Source organism: Heterocephalus glaber, unplaced genomic scaffold (genome assembly GCF_053883595.1).
Source record: "Heterocephalus glaber isolate CG9 unplaced genomic scaffold, H.glaber_assembly_v1.0 deba00001463, whole genome shotgun sequence".
Taxonomy (NCBI): Eukaryota; Metazoa; Chordata; class Mammalia; order Rodentia; family Bathyergidae; genus Heterocephalus; species Heterocephalus glaber.
This window is the reverse complement of record NW_028258310.1, coordinates 17,699,367-17,714,917: the sequence shown is the minus strand read 5'-3', so window position 1 is coordinate 17,714,917 and position 15,551 is coordinate 17,699,367. Positions and strand designations below refer to the sequence as shown.

Here is a 15,551-nt window from a genome sequence, read left to right as displayed (position 1 = left end):
CTCTATCTAAAAAAAAAAAGATTTTTTTTCTAATTTAAATGGATCTACCTGTAGTCAGTGTGAAGTAATGAATGTTTTGAATCTTTGAAATTGTCTGGCTTGAAATTGTAAAGGGCTAATCAGGGATTTGTTGAAAAGGAGACAGGAGAGGGACTATAAACTGCCTGCCCAGGGTAGCTGTGTGTGTGTGTGTGTGTGTGTGTGTGTGTGTGTGTGTGTGTCTGTGTGTCTGTGTGTCTGTGTGTCTGTGTGTGTGTGTGTGTGTAAGTACTGGGGACTGAACAACTCAGGGGCATTCTACCACTGAGCTACCTCCCAAGCCCTTTTTATTTTTTATTTTGAGACAGTCTTGCTATGTTGCCTAAACTGGCTTCAAACTCCCAATTTTCCCACCTTAGCCTCTTGAGTAGCTAGGGTTACAGGCATGTGCCACCATGCCCAGCTAAGAGTAGTTTTTGAAAAAGCAATAGGGTTCGAGGTATAGCTCAGTGTCAGAGCACTTTGTTAGCATTTGTGAGGCACTGAGTTTGAAACCCAGCATGACAAAAATTTTAAAAAGGCAAGAAAGCAATAGTATTTCATCTTTTCACTGTGTTCAAAAATCAAACCTGAGCTGTGCTTTATATTGAGTCTTAATATAGATGCATCAAGTATGGGCAGTTAAACATTCAAGGTAGGTGAAATAGTAATGCTGATTTTCTTTGATAAATGGTGTTATAGTTTGGGTCTAGATGTCCCCCCAGACCCTTGTGCTGTCATAGGTGGGGCTTTTTGGAGGTGGCTGGATCTGGAGTGTGTGATGCTAGGATCAAGAATGTGTGTTTACTATATTAGTCCACTGATTGGTTTGGCATAGTTCTGGGTAGGATTAAGGGTGCCCCACTCTGGATGTGAGTGCTATCTGCCCTAAGGTGGGTAGGCTGGATGAAATATAAGGGATAGAAAGAGGGTCCCTGCTTGTTGCTTGTGGCTTGCTGCTTGGATGCTTTTGCTGCCTTCTGGATGCTATGAACTGTTTCTCTTTTGTGATGCCCCTCTGCCATGCCACCCTGCCTTGGAGCCAACCAATGATGGGTTGCAAACTCTACAAATTGTGAGCTGAAATAAACCTTTTCTTCTTTAACTTTGGGTGTCAGGTACTTTGTCTCTGCAACAAGAAAAGTAACTAAGACAAATGGTCATAATGATCTTTGCAAGAATAATAGGTTTAGAGTACACTGAATCTTTTCCCAAAGAGAGGTTAGGACAGAAATATTAGTATATCACTGCATTGCCCTTTTCCAAATTAATTCTGCTTACCATTTAGAAATAGAGAAAGTAATCTTTTTAGTTGAAGGATGACTTCAGATAACACCTGCTAGTTAAAACATCAGGGACACATGAGACTTTTCAGCTATTTTGAATGAAATGTGTAAATGAAGCTGGAAGACATATCATTATAACTAAGCAATCATTTTTTGCCTGCCTACCACATGCCTGGCACTGTGCTAAGCATGTTATACACATTGTCACATTTTACTACTCTCTCAACAGCAGACAAGACTGTGAAGGTTTTGAGAGCTACAGTGCTCTATCCAAGATCACATAGCTGGTCCATGGCATTGCCAAAGCCTGATCTCAGGTGCACTTGAACCCAAAGGCCAAACTTGGAACCAGATAGGTGTGAATGAATGAGACTGACTCCATTGAGAGAACGCCATAGATTTGGCAGGAAATTCCAACTGGTTATATATACGCTTATTTGACTATTTTCTGTTTGAGGAATAGGCACAAAAATAATTCACCCAAAGATATGCAGAGGGTCTTATATCAGCCAAATATTTGTTCTAGTTCTGAAAATGAAAAAATAACATGATGCTCCCAGTCCTCCATCAAAAGCATGCTGTCTGGATTTGAGCTCTCAGAAAGCTAACTTGCCACAGGAGAGACATGGCTGGTACTTTAGTCTTTAGTTTAGGCTTCCCCTATCAGATTTCTGGAAACTTCTCATAAATTCAAGCCAAGGCATGACTGTCTAGAAGATGTAACAATTCTTTAGGAAGGGAAATAGTTATCTAGCATTCCAAGTTTGAGACCATCCCAAAGGTGTGTCTCTGTTTGTCTCTCTCCTATCTCTCCTTTTCTCTCTCTTTCCATTGTTCATCTCCTCTTCCTCCTACTTTCTTTTTTCCTTCCTTCCTTCCTCTCCTCCTCCCTTCTCTTCTTTCTTCTCCTTTTCTCTCTTTCTTATTTTTCTCTTCTTTATTCCTTCCTCTCCACCTCCTCTCTCTCTCTCTCTCTCTCTCTCTCTCTCTCTCTCTCTCTCTCTCTCTGTCTGTCTCTCTGTCACCTAGGGCTTCACACATGCTAGGCAAATGCTTTACCACTGAGCTACAGCCCCAGGAAAGGATTTCTTGACGCTTTCTTTTAACCTTATGATCATCCCTCAGTCCAAGGGCCCTACACAATGTTGATTGATTCTACACACATTTTTTAACACCTCCTCTGTACTGAGCATATACTGGCAATGCCATAGTAGAGAAAACCTATTTCCTTCCCTCAAGGAGCTTATAAGTCTAGTCAGGGATACAGAACACAATATGGGCAATGAATTTCGTTGCTGTTTCATTTGGGGTGAAATCCATATTCAATACTTTTTGCAGTATTCCTTAGACTAAGCAGGCACTTCCAATTTAAGGCAATGGAGTATTGTGTAAGGAAGACTATAGGACAGATATGGACATACCCATAATGAGTGATTAAATGATCCTGTAACTCATTACCCCTATTAATTAACCTCACTGAGCTTCAATTTTCCCCTCTGTAAAATGGGGATAAGACTGGCATGGAAGAGTTGTAAAGATTAAATGAGGAAATGCTTTTAAAATATCCAACATTATGCCTGGTTCACAGGAAGCGCTCAATGCCTGCTAGCTAGAATCATAATAACAAGGATGCCAGTTATGACAATAAAGAATAATAACTGTCACAATAAAACGGGGAAGGTAGAAAATAAAGGCTGCTGAGAGCAGAGTTCAGCCAGTAAATCCATTTCCTCTACAATGGTCACTCTTGAAAATGTATATTTGAATGCAATTTCCAGCCCTATTAAAAATAATTAGTCTTGAACTTTTCTTAAATGTGTGTGCAGAGGGTGGAGGTGGCCAAGGGGAAGGTGGTTTAAGCTGATCCCAAACTCTTTTCCTTTTTCTCTTGTCCTTTCCTTCCCTAATGTCTAGAACAATAAACATTGTTTAGAGAAAGAGTATTTACCCAAGGTCTGTTTCCATTTAAGATGTTTCAGCAGGACAGTGAATAACCTTGTATCCTAATGAAGATTTTTCACTTTCTAGAACAAAGACCTATTTATTAAAATAAGTTCTTTATTAAAATAAGTTCTTGAACCCCAATAGAATGGTCACTATAGTTAACAAAAGGATCATTTACAATGGCTTTGTAAGAATGGAAGCCATTATCATATAGAACACTCTAACAAAAATCTTTTTGTTTTATCCAGTACTGGAGATCCAACCCAGGGCTTCCTGCACACTAGGCAGCCACTCTATCACTGAGCTATATCCCCAGTCCTTTTTATTTAGATCTTATTGTATCTTTTCTTTTTCTTGTTTTCTTTTGAGATAGGATCTTGCTAAGTTTTCCACTTATCCCCAACTGCCTTAGCTTCCTAAGTAGCTGGGATTACAAGTGTGCACCAATGTGCTTAGGCTATATCAAAGATCTTGATTCTGAGACTCAGGACTTTTTGGTGGCAAGCAGTGAGAGAAACTCTGGTTCACTTAAGCAAAGGAAGTTCATTAGAAGGCTAGATGATGTTGCTTATAGATCCTCAGGGAAAGCTGGGGGTGGGGGTGGGGCGGGGACAGGCTTTGGAAAGCACTGGAACCAGGACAACTCAGAGAGCAGAAACTAACAGAGAGACTTTTGGAGTCACCCATATAATACAGATCAATTTCCTTTAATTTTAGCCTCTGCCTCACTTTTCTCAAATTTAACTTCCTGGGAGAATCTGGTTGATCCTAATGGACTCAGATGAGATGTGAATGGAACTGCAGTCAGCTAGAGGGCAACAGAGCACCTTGACTGACAGTCCTACAAGCCTTATAATGAGAGACAGGATAGTAAAACCTAAGGGCTGCCACCAGAGAGGGACTAGACATTGGGGAAGGTTCAAGAGTCTACACTACATAGAACTTCTGGGGCAGAGGGGCAATAGAGGAATCCCTGAGGAACTGAATCAAGTGGTTTGCTCCAGGAGCCACAGTTGTGGCAGAAATGAAACTTTTTTGATGTTGTTTCTTTCTTCTTCTTTTAACACTATTAGGGATCAAACCTAGGGTCTTATGTATGCTAGGCAAGTACTCTGTCACACAGCTAAACACCAGGCCAGAAATGAAAATTTCTGACTCCTACCAATCAAATGGGAATTTTTCCTTCTTCTTTCCACCTTGCTGAGAGCAATGGTTTAGAAACCTGGCAGTACACCAGAATTACCTGTGGAGCTTGTTAAAAATAGAAGAGCTGGGTTTGGCATGAGGTTGGGGCATTTGTATTTTTAATCAGTTTCTCATCTGTTTATAATGAACTTGGAAGACCACTACACCACAATTACATAGAGTATGACATAAAGAAAAAATATAGTACACTTTAAAAGGGAATAAGGCAATTTTAGGGAAATTATTTGGGTTTGAAGATAAAATGTTTTGAGGTCCAATGTGTTAGCTGTCTTCATGGTTTGGGGATTGAGAAAATGTGGGACAGGGAGAGTCCTCTTCCTACTTATGGCGGATCAAGGGGCTTAGACTTTTATCCTAGGATGCATCTTCCCTTCAGCCCTGCAAGGAGCTCAGCTGGGGCCTCCCTGGGGCAGTCCTTGCCATCTACAGTACTGAAGGGGAAGGATCAGTTTCTATGAGCAGTTTACCCAAGTGGTAAGATCTGGAACACAAAAAGAGTTGAGAAATAGGCCTGAGCTGGCACCAGCAGGACAAGGATCTGTTACTTTTATCTTTTTGTCTCATCAAAACTGATAAGACAGGCTAACCTACGACTCTTAATCAACTTGGAAGATGAAAGAGGGAGGAGAATGCTATTTCTCTTCCAGGAGCTGAATGTCTCTACTCTTTACCTGGCTACTTCTATCCACACTTAGGCCCTGGACGGAATTTCTCCTCAGAAGAGCCTACCTGATGGCCCAGTCTAAACTAGGGCCCTGCTGTTCTCCCTTGTGGACACAGACCCCTCCCAGGGCAGCTTTATGAGTGTGCAACTCATGTGATATTGCCGTTACCCCAGGTAATTAGGAGGAGTCCATGCTTGATTTAGTGCTTTACTCTCACCATCTTGAAAACTTTAAGTTTTGAACCAGAGTCCCTCCATTTCATTTTGTACTGGATATTTTTTTGGAAATTAATGTATCTTGTCCCATTCCCCTTCCTTGAACTTAGCACCCTTTACTTGCAGTGATCCTAACATCTAGCCCCATGGCTTCCACTATAGCAAAGGCTTGATAAAGATTGTCTGACCATTTGGAATTAAGGTTATTTGACTATTTTTGACTTATAAAAAAGCAAATTCATATAATCCAACATAAAATATTCTGTATATTAACAGAATAATGGTAGGTAAAAAGATACTTTGGGAACGGTGAGCTGTTGACCACTATCTACTCACCTACTTCTTCCCTAATAAAATCCTAATTATGATCAAGTGTCTGCCTTCCTCAGTAACTCAGGGGAGGTGACCTCCTTCCCAGTTTCAGGGTAGATCATGTGCAGCCTACATTTTCTCTTTTGTAAGAACATTCTTTCTTTTTCTTGGCATTTTCAGGAATACATTTTTTTTTTTTTTTTGGTACCAGGGATCGAACTCAGGTCCTTGCGCTTGCGCAGCGGGGTACGAAACCACTGAGCTAAATCCCTGGCCCTACTTGGCATTTTCAGGTTTGAATGTGACTCCTGGAACTACTACAATCATCTTGATATCATCTTGATAGTTCAACCAACAGAAAGCAGAGTAGAGCCAAGGAAATTGCAGGAAAGCAATATCTGGATCTATTGTGGACGGACCCTGCTCTACCTCTGGGATTTCTATTATATGAGATAATAAAGTTTCTGTGTTGTTTGTTCTGGTTTTATATTGGTATGAACCAGTTACTATGAAATGAAGTAGCTTAAAATAGAACCTATTGTATTATATTTCACAATTCTGTAAGTCAAGAAACTAAGCAGAGCTCAGCTAGGTGATTCTGTGTAGCACTGACTGAGATCATTTACTGATATTTAGCTGGCCAATGGACTGGTCTTTCAAGTCCAAGATGGCTACCTTCACCCATTTGGCACCTTGGCAATGATGGCTGGAAGTCTAGGGCTAGCAGAGTACACACACATAGTCTATTCACTATGATCATTTCCTCTTGTAACATGGGGTGCAAGGTTACCAGAGAGAATATTTCAAGAGGCAAGATATAGAAACTACCAGACTCTTAAGGCCAGCCATTCCTTTGGGTCAAAGCAGTTATAAAATCCACTCAGCTTCATGAGAAGAAGACATAGAATCTTATCTTGATGAGAAAAGTTGCAATGAGTCCATGGCTGTCTTTAGTCCCCCTCATTATTTAGGTCTATTGAACACAGGTTTTCTGTTATTTACAGGGATATAGATCCAAAATAATTAAAATAAATTGAATGTTCTCCCAAGCCTGGATGATGTTGTTTCCTATTCCTTTAACACAGAGGCCTATAAACTTTCTCTGCAAAGGGCCAGATAGTAAATATTTTAGGCCTTATAGACCACAAAGTCTCTGTTGCAAGTGCTCAACTTTGCCAATGTGACATATAATCAGCCATGGAAAATATATAAATAAATGGACATGAGTATTTTCCAATAAAGTTTTTATTTATGATCACTAAAACTTGAACTTCACATAATTACCCTGAGTCACAAAATATCATTATTGTTGTATTTTGTTTTTCAGCCATTTAAAAATATAAAAGCTTGAGGGCTATCCAAAAAAAGAAGCCAGCCTGGATTAGGTCCCCAGGCTGTAATTTACTAACTTCTCCTGTGGCATAACATTCTTGTTCTAGGCTCAGGGCCTCTGCACATGTTGGTCTTCTGCAGTTCTCTCTTTGGTCTTCACTGCACTTTTTAGCTTCTCCTCATTGGGTTTTAGATCAAGTATTACCTCAGAGCAGCCTTCTCTGATAACTATTTAAATACTGTACCTCTGAAATATATTACCTCCTTATATTTTCTTGATGCCATTAATCACTGTCCGATTTTTAAATTTTTATAGTACTAGGGATTGAACTGAAGGCTTTTGCACTGAGCTATATCCTAAGCCCTTTTTTATTTTTATTTTGAGACAGAATCTTTTTTTTTTAAGTTTTTTTTTTTCTGGTACTGGGGATCGAACTCAGGACCTTGCACTTGCCAGGTAGGTGCTGGTACCACTGAGTTAAATCCCTGGCCCTCTGAGACAGAATCTTGCTAAATCATCCACACTGGCCTCAAATTTGTGATCCTCTTGTCTCAGCGTCCCAGGGTACTGGAATTACAGGCATGTGTCATCATGCCTATCTCACTATATGAAATTTTTCTCATTTATTTGTTTACATATTTGTTACTGCCTCTTATTTACCTTCCCTAGAGTCTAATCTGAATGAAAAGGGGATCTTGCCCACTTTATTCACCTCTGTAAGTCCTTTAGCTAGCACAGTGCCTGGCATGCAAAACACAATTAAATAATTGTTGAATCTATAATGGTTACAACCAGTTCTCCAAGGTTTGAAAGACCATAAAAGGCTACTGAATTTATACTTACTAGATAAGAGAAAGATTCTAAGAGCAGAAGACATAGATGTAGCCATTACCTATACTCAGAGAAGCTTTGGTCCCTTTGTTTCCCCATGTTTCAGAAGAAACCAAAGGAAAATTTTTCTACTTACGTAATTCTGAAGATGGCTATTTTTCTCTCTTGGCACATAAGAATGGATTGCCTTGCCTGCCTGGAAGCAGGAGAAGTTGGAATCAGTTGTGTCTGAGGAGGGGGTCTGTCACTGTGGGGTTGTGAAATGTTTGGAAGCTGGAAGCTGGCTTAGACCACTAAATTATGTTTTAACAGGAACTTCCAGGATCTCTGGAGGGGAAAAGCAAAGGTCCTGGGTGGCACAGCAACAATAGAGAGAACATATTTGGAAAAAAACATCAGGCTAAACCTGTCATCAAGAGGGAGGGAGGAAAAAGCAGCAGTAAGTTCAGGACCAGAAGGCTCAAGCTTGAACAGAGTGTACCTACTGGTAGTGTTGGGTTGGGGCCAGAGCTGAAGAATTTGGTATCAGGGTTTCCAAGCCCAGGGACAGAAGTGGCTTCAATCCAGTCCTGTCTCTATTTATTCCAACAAACAAATTGGCAGGGTAAAAAGAACCCCTGTAGGGGATAAGGATAAACAGGGAATGTCTATGGGAAGCAGCAAGATGCTCTGCATAGGCTCAGTTGAGCAAGTCAGGTTCGGAACTGAACCCTGGTGCAGAGAGAGCGCAAAGTAGAAACAGAGAATGTGGCTGACTTGAAAATGCTGAGCATAGTGTGGGATCTACAATAGGAGAGTTGAGAATACTGTGGCTTTAGATAGTTAATTACCCATTGGTGGATGAGGCAGAAAGAGTAGGGGTGAAATTATGCTTCTCACCTGGACTTTTTTCTTAGAAGTGGTAGGAAAGCTAATACAACGTTACCAAAGTTTAAAAAGACAATTTAAATTTAAAAAGGATGACATAAGAGACCAAAATGGTGGAGTAGAGATCAATGCAAAAATACAGCCTCTCCAGGACCTGGAATTGAGACACCTGGAAAACAACAACTTGGTGAAGAGGGAAAAAAAAGAAGCAGAACTCTGGGAATTGGGAATGACCTGATAGGAAAACCAGGAAGTACAGAGAAGGTGGAAAAACAGAGAACAGAGTGAAGCAGTCTGGAAAGCTCACTCTGGCTCTGGGGAAGGAGGACCAATCTCCACTGACACAAGATAAGCCTAGAGAGGGTCAGCAGCTCCCAGGAGAAACAATAAACTGGGTCAGAAGCACTAATCCCAAGGAAAGCCTATGGCTATTACAACACTGCAAAAACAGTGCTGTGTTTTACTCTGAAAGTTACACCTTCTTCAAGGCAGGTTAGAGTGGGAGAAGAAATCATGTGCAGCACCCACCATATTTGAGAGAGTTTATTCAGGAGCCATTCTGGGAGAGGCTTAACTGTTTAAGACTGAACCACAGAACAATTATAGAACACTATACTCCAGAATTTCTGGTGGCACCCTACCATAGGACTGAATGGGAGGCAGCCACAACAGACAGATGCAGAAAGGAGGTGGGACCCTCTGAGAAGTTTAAGCTCAGGCTGGAAAGGAAAGGGTCCCATCTTCTGTGGTAAGAAATGAGGCATGTCATGTGTGACTTTAAGAAGGAGCTGGGTCTGAAAGAGCTGACATGCAGTCCAGCAGATTGCTTGACAGCCCCCACCCTACCCTACTGCCTACATCAGCACAGAATTCAGTGGTCCTCATCTGCTAGCATGAGCAAGGATATGGCTCAGCTTGGGGAGTTGCCACACCCTGGAGTGTATGGACAGAGGGGTCACTGGGATGGGGGCTACCTCACAAATGCACAGGCCGTAAAGCTAAGAAGAGAAAACCATGACTACAGGCACAATGAGGGACACAGAAAGTGGGAGTTAACAGAGTGACAATAGCCAGAGGGTGGACAGCATTAATTGAACATGCCCAGTGGGAAAGGTAACAGAATTCTGCATTCATACACAAAAATGTGAGTATGGAAACAAAACAGGCTTTGCTTACTATCCCTCCCACATATTTGCTGGATCCAAGACTGCAGACCCTGGAAAGAAACTATTCATTCAAAAACACAGAGGAAATTTTTAAAGACTAATTTTGTTTTTCCTTTCTCCTCTCCCCCATTGGTTTATTGAGTTTAGGGGTTTTTTCCTTTTTTTCTTTCAATTTTTTTATCCTTCCTTTTTTTCTTCTCTTTAAATTTGTTCTTTTCTGTTACTTTGCTCTAATTCAATTAACTTCCTTTTACTCCTTATAGGATTCTTTAGTTCACTTTTCTATCTTCTCATCCTTCTTTATTTTTCAAATCTTCTTTCATTCTTTTCCCCACTCCCTCCATCTTTACAAGTCTAATCATTAAGTTTTACTAATCATTAGATATTTAGTTAACTCTGTACTATTACTCTTGAATTCTTTTGTTAGTGGAGGTGTATTTGTTGCATTTAGTAGATATTTACTGTAGATTAATATTTTGTTTGTCTTTGTGTTTATACTATAATTATAAATCTCTTTTCTTTGGGTAAGGGTTGTACGTTATTGTATGTCAATATGCAGTTTGTCTTTGACTCTATTATTGTTGCTACTGCCAGGGTGGCACAGTTGTTGCTATCAATTTCTTTTCTCTGTATGCCCATATCTGGATTGTCTTTGTGTCATTAGCAATACTGTGGTCCATTTCCAGAAGTTGGGTGTGGGGCCAATTACACTGCACCCTTTCCTCCCAAATTAACAGAGGGGCTGGATCTTGTGACAGAGGCAAAGGCCTCTGTCCAGAAGGCATCACTGAAAAACAGATACTAACTAGGGAGATCTCCATACTAGCAACAAAATCTTTCCACTATAACAACCCACAAATTTCACCATATGCGCGCGCACACACACACACACACACACACACACACTCCTAAAAAACAACAGCAACAAAAACAATAGACACATGAGAAGACAAGTCAATGAAATGCCTTCAAAGACTCCCAACTCCCCCAAAGCTGATCAATGGGCCATCAATGGGAAGGAAATCAAAAGCCATGTCTGAATTAAAATGATAAAAGAATAGATTAAAAAAAGATCAATAAGGTACTCAGCAAGTTCACAGATGATATAACTAAATAGATAATAGATTTACTAAAATGATCAGTGAATTTACAGAAGACACTAATAAAAAGCTAGCTGAGCTAAATAAAATGGCACAAAACATAAACAACCAGTTTAGCAAAGAATAAGAGTCCATGAAAAGATACCAAACAGAAATCCAGGAGATTAAAAATTCTATTGAATGTATGGCCAACAAAAGTGATCAAGTGACCAATGTGAGTTGGATGTGGTGGTACCTGCCCATAATCTAGCACTTGGGAGACTGAGGCAGGAGCATTGCCATGAGTTAAGGCCACCCTTGGCTACATAGTGATTTCAAGGACAGCCTGAACTACATAGCAAGGCCCTGTCTCAAAACAACAACAACAAAATGTAACCAATGTAAGACAGAGTATCAGAACTGGAAGATAAGGTTGATACTGGTAACCATATAATCAGAGATACCTTAAAAACAAGAGAACATGGGGCCAGGGATTTAGCTCAGTGGCACTGTGTCTGCCTCGCAAATGCAAAGTCATGAGTTTGATCCCTGGTACAGAGAGAGAGAGAGAATGAATGAAAAATGGATCAACCCTGAAAATCCAGTAACAGGCAATAAAATTGAAGCAGTACTAAAATACTTACCAACTAAGAAATGCCTAGGACCTGATGGATTCACTGTTGAATTCTATAAGAAATTCAGGGATGATCTAATACGAATAGCCCTCAGAATCCTTAATAAAATTGAAAGGGAAAGAGTACACCCAAAGTCATTCCTGGAAGCTAACATTACCCTTATTTCAAAACCAGACAAGGACCTAACTAAAAAAAGAACTATAAGCCAATCTCTTTAATGAACATAGATGCAAAAATCCTCAACAAAATACTGGCAAACAATGCAACAAATCATCAAAAAAAATCATACACCATTACCAAGTAGGCTTCATCCCAGGGATGCAAGGATGGTTCAACATATGCAAATCAATAAAGTAATACATCACATAAACACAAGGAAGGAAAAAAATCACATCACTTCAATAGACATAGAAAATGCCTTGGACAAAATCTGACATCCATCCATGATTAAAAAAACAAAACAAAACAAATTGAAGGAAATAGGTGTAAAAGGACCTTATCTTAATCTGATAAAAACTATGGCAAACCTATCACCACTATTCTATCAAATGGGAAAAAGCCTTTCCTCTAAAATTAAGAAGACAAGGATGTCTACTATCACCACTCCTGTTCAATATAGTACTCAGAACATTATCAAGCAAGAGAAGGAAATAAAAGGTACATATGTAGGAAAGGAACAAGTCAAATTATGATTATTTTCTGATGAAATGATCCTCTACATAGAAGACCAAAAAAATTCAACCTAAAGACCCCTACAATTACTAACCAAATTCAGTAATTGCAGCAGGATACAAAATCAACACACAAAAATCAATAGTGTTCCTGTTCACCAATAATGAACTCACCAAGAAAAATAAGGAAAATAATACCATTCACAGTAGCATCAAGAAAAACTAAATACTTAGGAATTAACCTAACCAAGGAGTGAAAAACATCTACAAGAAAAACTACAGTACTCTGAAAAAGGAGATCAAAAAGGACATCAGAAAATAGATATCCCCTCTGCCTGGATAGGTAGAACAAATATTGTCAAAATGGCCATACAACCAAAACTGACTTATAGATTTAAGGCAATCCTAATCAAAATACACCATTCCTCACTGAACTAGAGAAAACAATCCTAAAATTCATATGGAACCAGAAAAGGCTCAGAATAGCAAAAGCAATCCTGGACAGCAAGAGCAAAGCAGGAGGCATTATAATCCTGGACTTTAAGTTATATTACAAAGCTACAATGATAAAAACAGCATGATACTGGTACAAAAACAGACATGCAGGTCAATGGAACATAATAAAGGATGCAGAAACAGCTCCAGGTATTCCTTTTCTAGGTATCTTCCCCAAAAAGGTTGAAGACATCATATTACAGTGACACATGCATACCCATATTTATAGCAGTATAACTCATAATACCTAAATCTTTGAAGCAGGCTAAATGTCCATCAACAGATTAATGAGTAAAGAAAATGTGGCATTTATACACAGTGGAGTACTACTCTGCCATAAAGAAAGATAAACTTGAGTCATTTGTAGGAAAATGGGTGTATCTTAAGACTATACCGTTAAGTGAAATAAATCAGACTCACAAGCTTAAATATCTCATGGTTTCTCTTCTATAAGAAACCCAACATATAAATAAATTAAAGAGCAGAATTAAAGATAGATATTAGGAAACAGGAAGATAAACATTTTGTAAAAGAGAAGGCAACCAAAAGATGGAGTGAGGAGGCTGGGGAAGGACAGGGGATGAAAAAAATACGATGTGTCACGTGCACAGTGAATGTAATTATGTACTGCAAACGTGTACTAATAAAAATAAACTTTAAAAAATAAAAAGGCTCACAGAATTGAAAAGTACAGCAGTATGCTAGCTTCAGAAATGACCAGAGGCAAATTCTCAAACAACCCCTTCAGTGCTTCTCAGACAGGCTCTCGCCATAATGTAGTAGACCATGTCCACTGGAGGTTCATATCTGCTCAGCTTCCAGTTCAACAGGAGTGTTTTTGGCTTGGTTACTCTAACAAGCCCAAAAACTCTGTTGTCTCTGATTGACTCATATTTCCATTTCTGAGCCAATCTCTGGGCCCAGGATGTTATAATTTTTTTTTTTTGGTACCGGGGATTGAACTCGGGACCTTGCACTTGCAAGGCAGGTGGCGGAACCACTGAGCTACATCCCCAGCCCCTGTTGCAATGTTTTATTGGTCAACAGGACTGCATGTTCTTCTTGCAGTGGCACCAGCTCTATTCAGATCACCTGGATTAGTAACAGGGGAGGAGGTGGTTTCTCCAAGAAAACCTCAGAGATTACTACCATAAGAAAGGAATATGGATGCTGGGTTGGCAAAAAACAAAATCAAAACAAAAGAAATGCAAAACAGGTGTTTACACCTAATAATGATCATACGCATATAGAAATGACCAGAAGCCACAATCTTTCTCACCAGTACATGAATATGTAATACTAAATAAATGTTACAATCAGGTCTTGGCTATTCAGTTGTTTTTATACTGACGAAGTAGCATACAATAGCATAAATTTGGAAACTAGAAATGCAGCTATGGGATAAATAGCTCTTAGATTGTGAGGTAACACAGCTCTAGAAAAAGGAAATGCTGTGCATGCATGTGCGTATGTGTATTTGTCTGTCTGTCTCTCTAGAGGCCTACTTAATTTCAATTTAGGAGTAATTCATGAAGAAATGTTAACATAAGGGTCCTGAACTTAAAAAGACTTTAGAATCCCTGATAATATGCGATGCATGTGGCTCCAAGCCTACCTTACTTTATTTCCATGCCTGCCAGCCTGTTCCATTCCTGCCTCTGTACCCAATCATGAAGCATTTGTGTTTTCCAGAGTTTCATCTTTGAGTCCCCGCTCTTTTCTCTTTTTATATACTCTCATTCAGTAACTCTTCACTTTTTCTTTTCAACGGGTACCCCTGAGAGCCTCCTTCATGTCAGGTACCATGCAAAACATTTCTTGTGGACTCACAACTTCTGATTATCTATTGCTAATGACTCATCATAAGAGTTCAGTAAACATCAGTTGAATGAACGAACAGTTAAAATTGTAGGTTTATGTTTTCTCTTCAGTGTTTATACTTCCTTGTATAATTGTAGGTCTCTGTTTCCCCCTGGCCTAAATAGCTTCCACAGTATGAAAAAGGGATACTAAAATACTAAGAGCAAAAGGGAATTGTCCAAGATTGAGACAGAGGGTTACCAGTAGAAACTTATAAATAAATTAATTTGTATTTTCTGCAAAAGACGAACTCTAGAAACCAAAGGCAAATGTTACAGACATTAAAATATGTACTGGCCTTATAACAGAGATCAGAAAAGTGACTAATAAAAAAGCAAGGTCGTTGGGCATGGTGGTGCACACCTGTAATCCCAGCACTCAGGAGGCTGAGGCAGGAGGAGCACTGGGAGTTCGAGGCCAGCCTGAACTGCGTAGTGAGACTGTCTCAAAAAAGGAAAGAGGTAATATTTCTCTAGCTTAAACCATTTATTTAATTACAGTCAGTTCCTAAGCCTTATTGTGAATTTTCCAACTAATATTTTCTAAATTAATTTTAATCCATATAGAATGTCTACTAGTCTTTGTATTGGATTCTGAGTGTGATATTTCTTTTTTCTTAAATTCTTTTATTGGTACATTGTAGGTATACAACACAATTACATTTCTCATTGGGAACTTGTACCTTTACATAATGCATCTTGGTTCTTATTTTTTCCCCATTCCTAGCCCTCCCTTCACCCCCTCCACCCTTCCCTATTTACAAAGACTTTATTTCCATTTTTTCCATTTCTCATCATTTTTCCTTTTCCTTCTTTCCTTTCCCCTGCCCCTCCCACTACCCCTACCCCTTTGGACCTTTTCTTCCTATTTTGCATTATCAATTATTCATTCTAATCATTGGTACATTTTAGGTATACAATATAATGACATTCATTGTTGAAATTTGCACCTTTACATAGTCTCTCTTG

At 39.4% G+C, this 15,551-nt stretch overlaps 1 protein-coding gene across 1 annotated transcript in view; it reads left to right on the top strand.

Moving 5' to 3' along the window:
* The window catches only part of LOC106010177 (uncharacterized), a 149,126-nt gene that overhangs the window by 118,277 nt on the left and 15,298 nt on the right, over nucleotides 1–15,551 (top strand). The window lies entirely within an intron of this gene.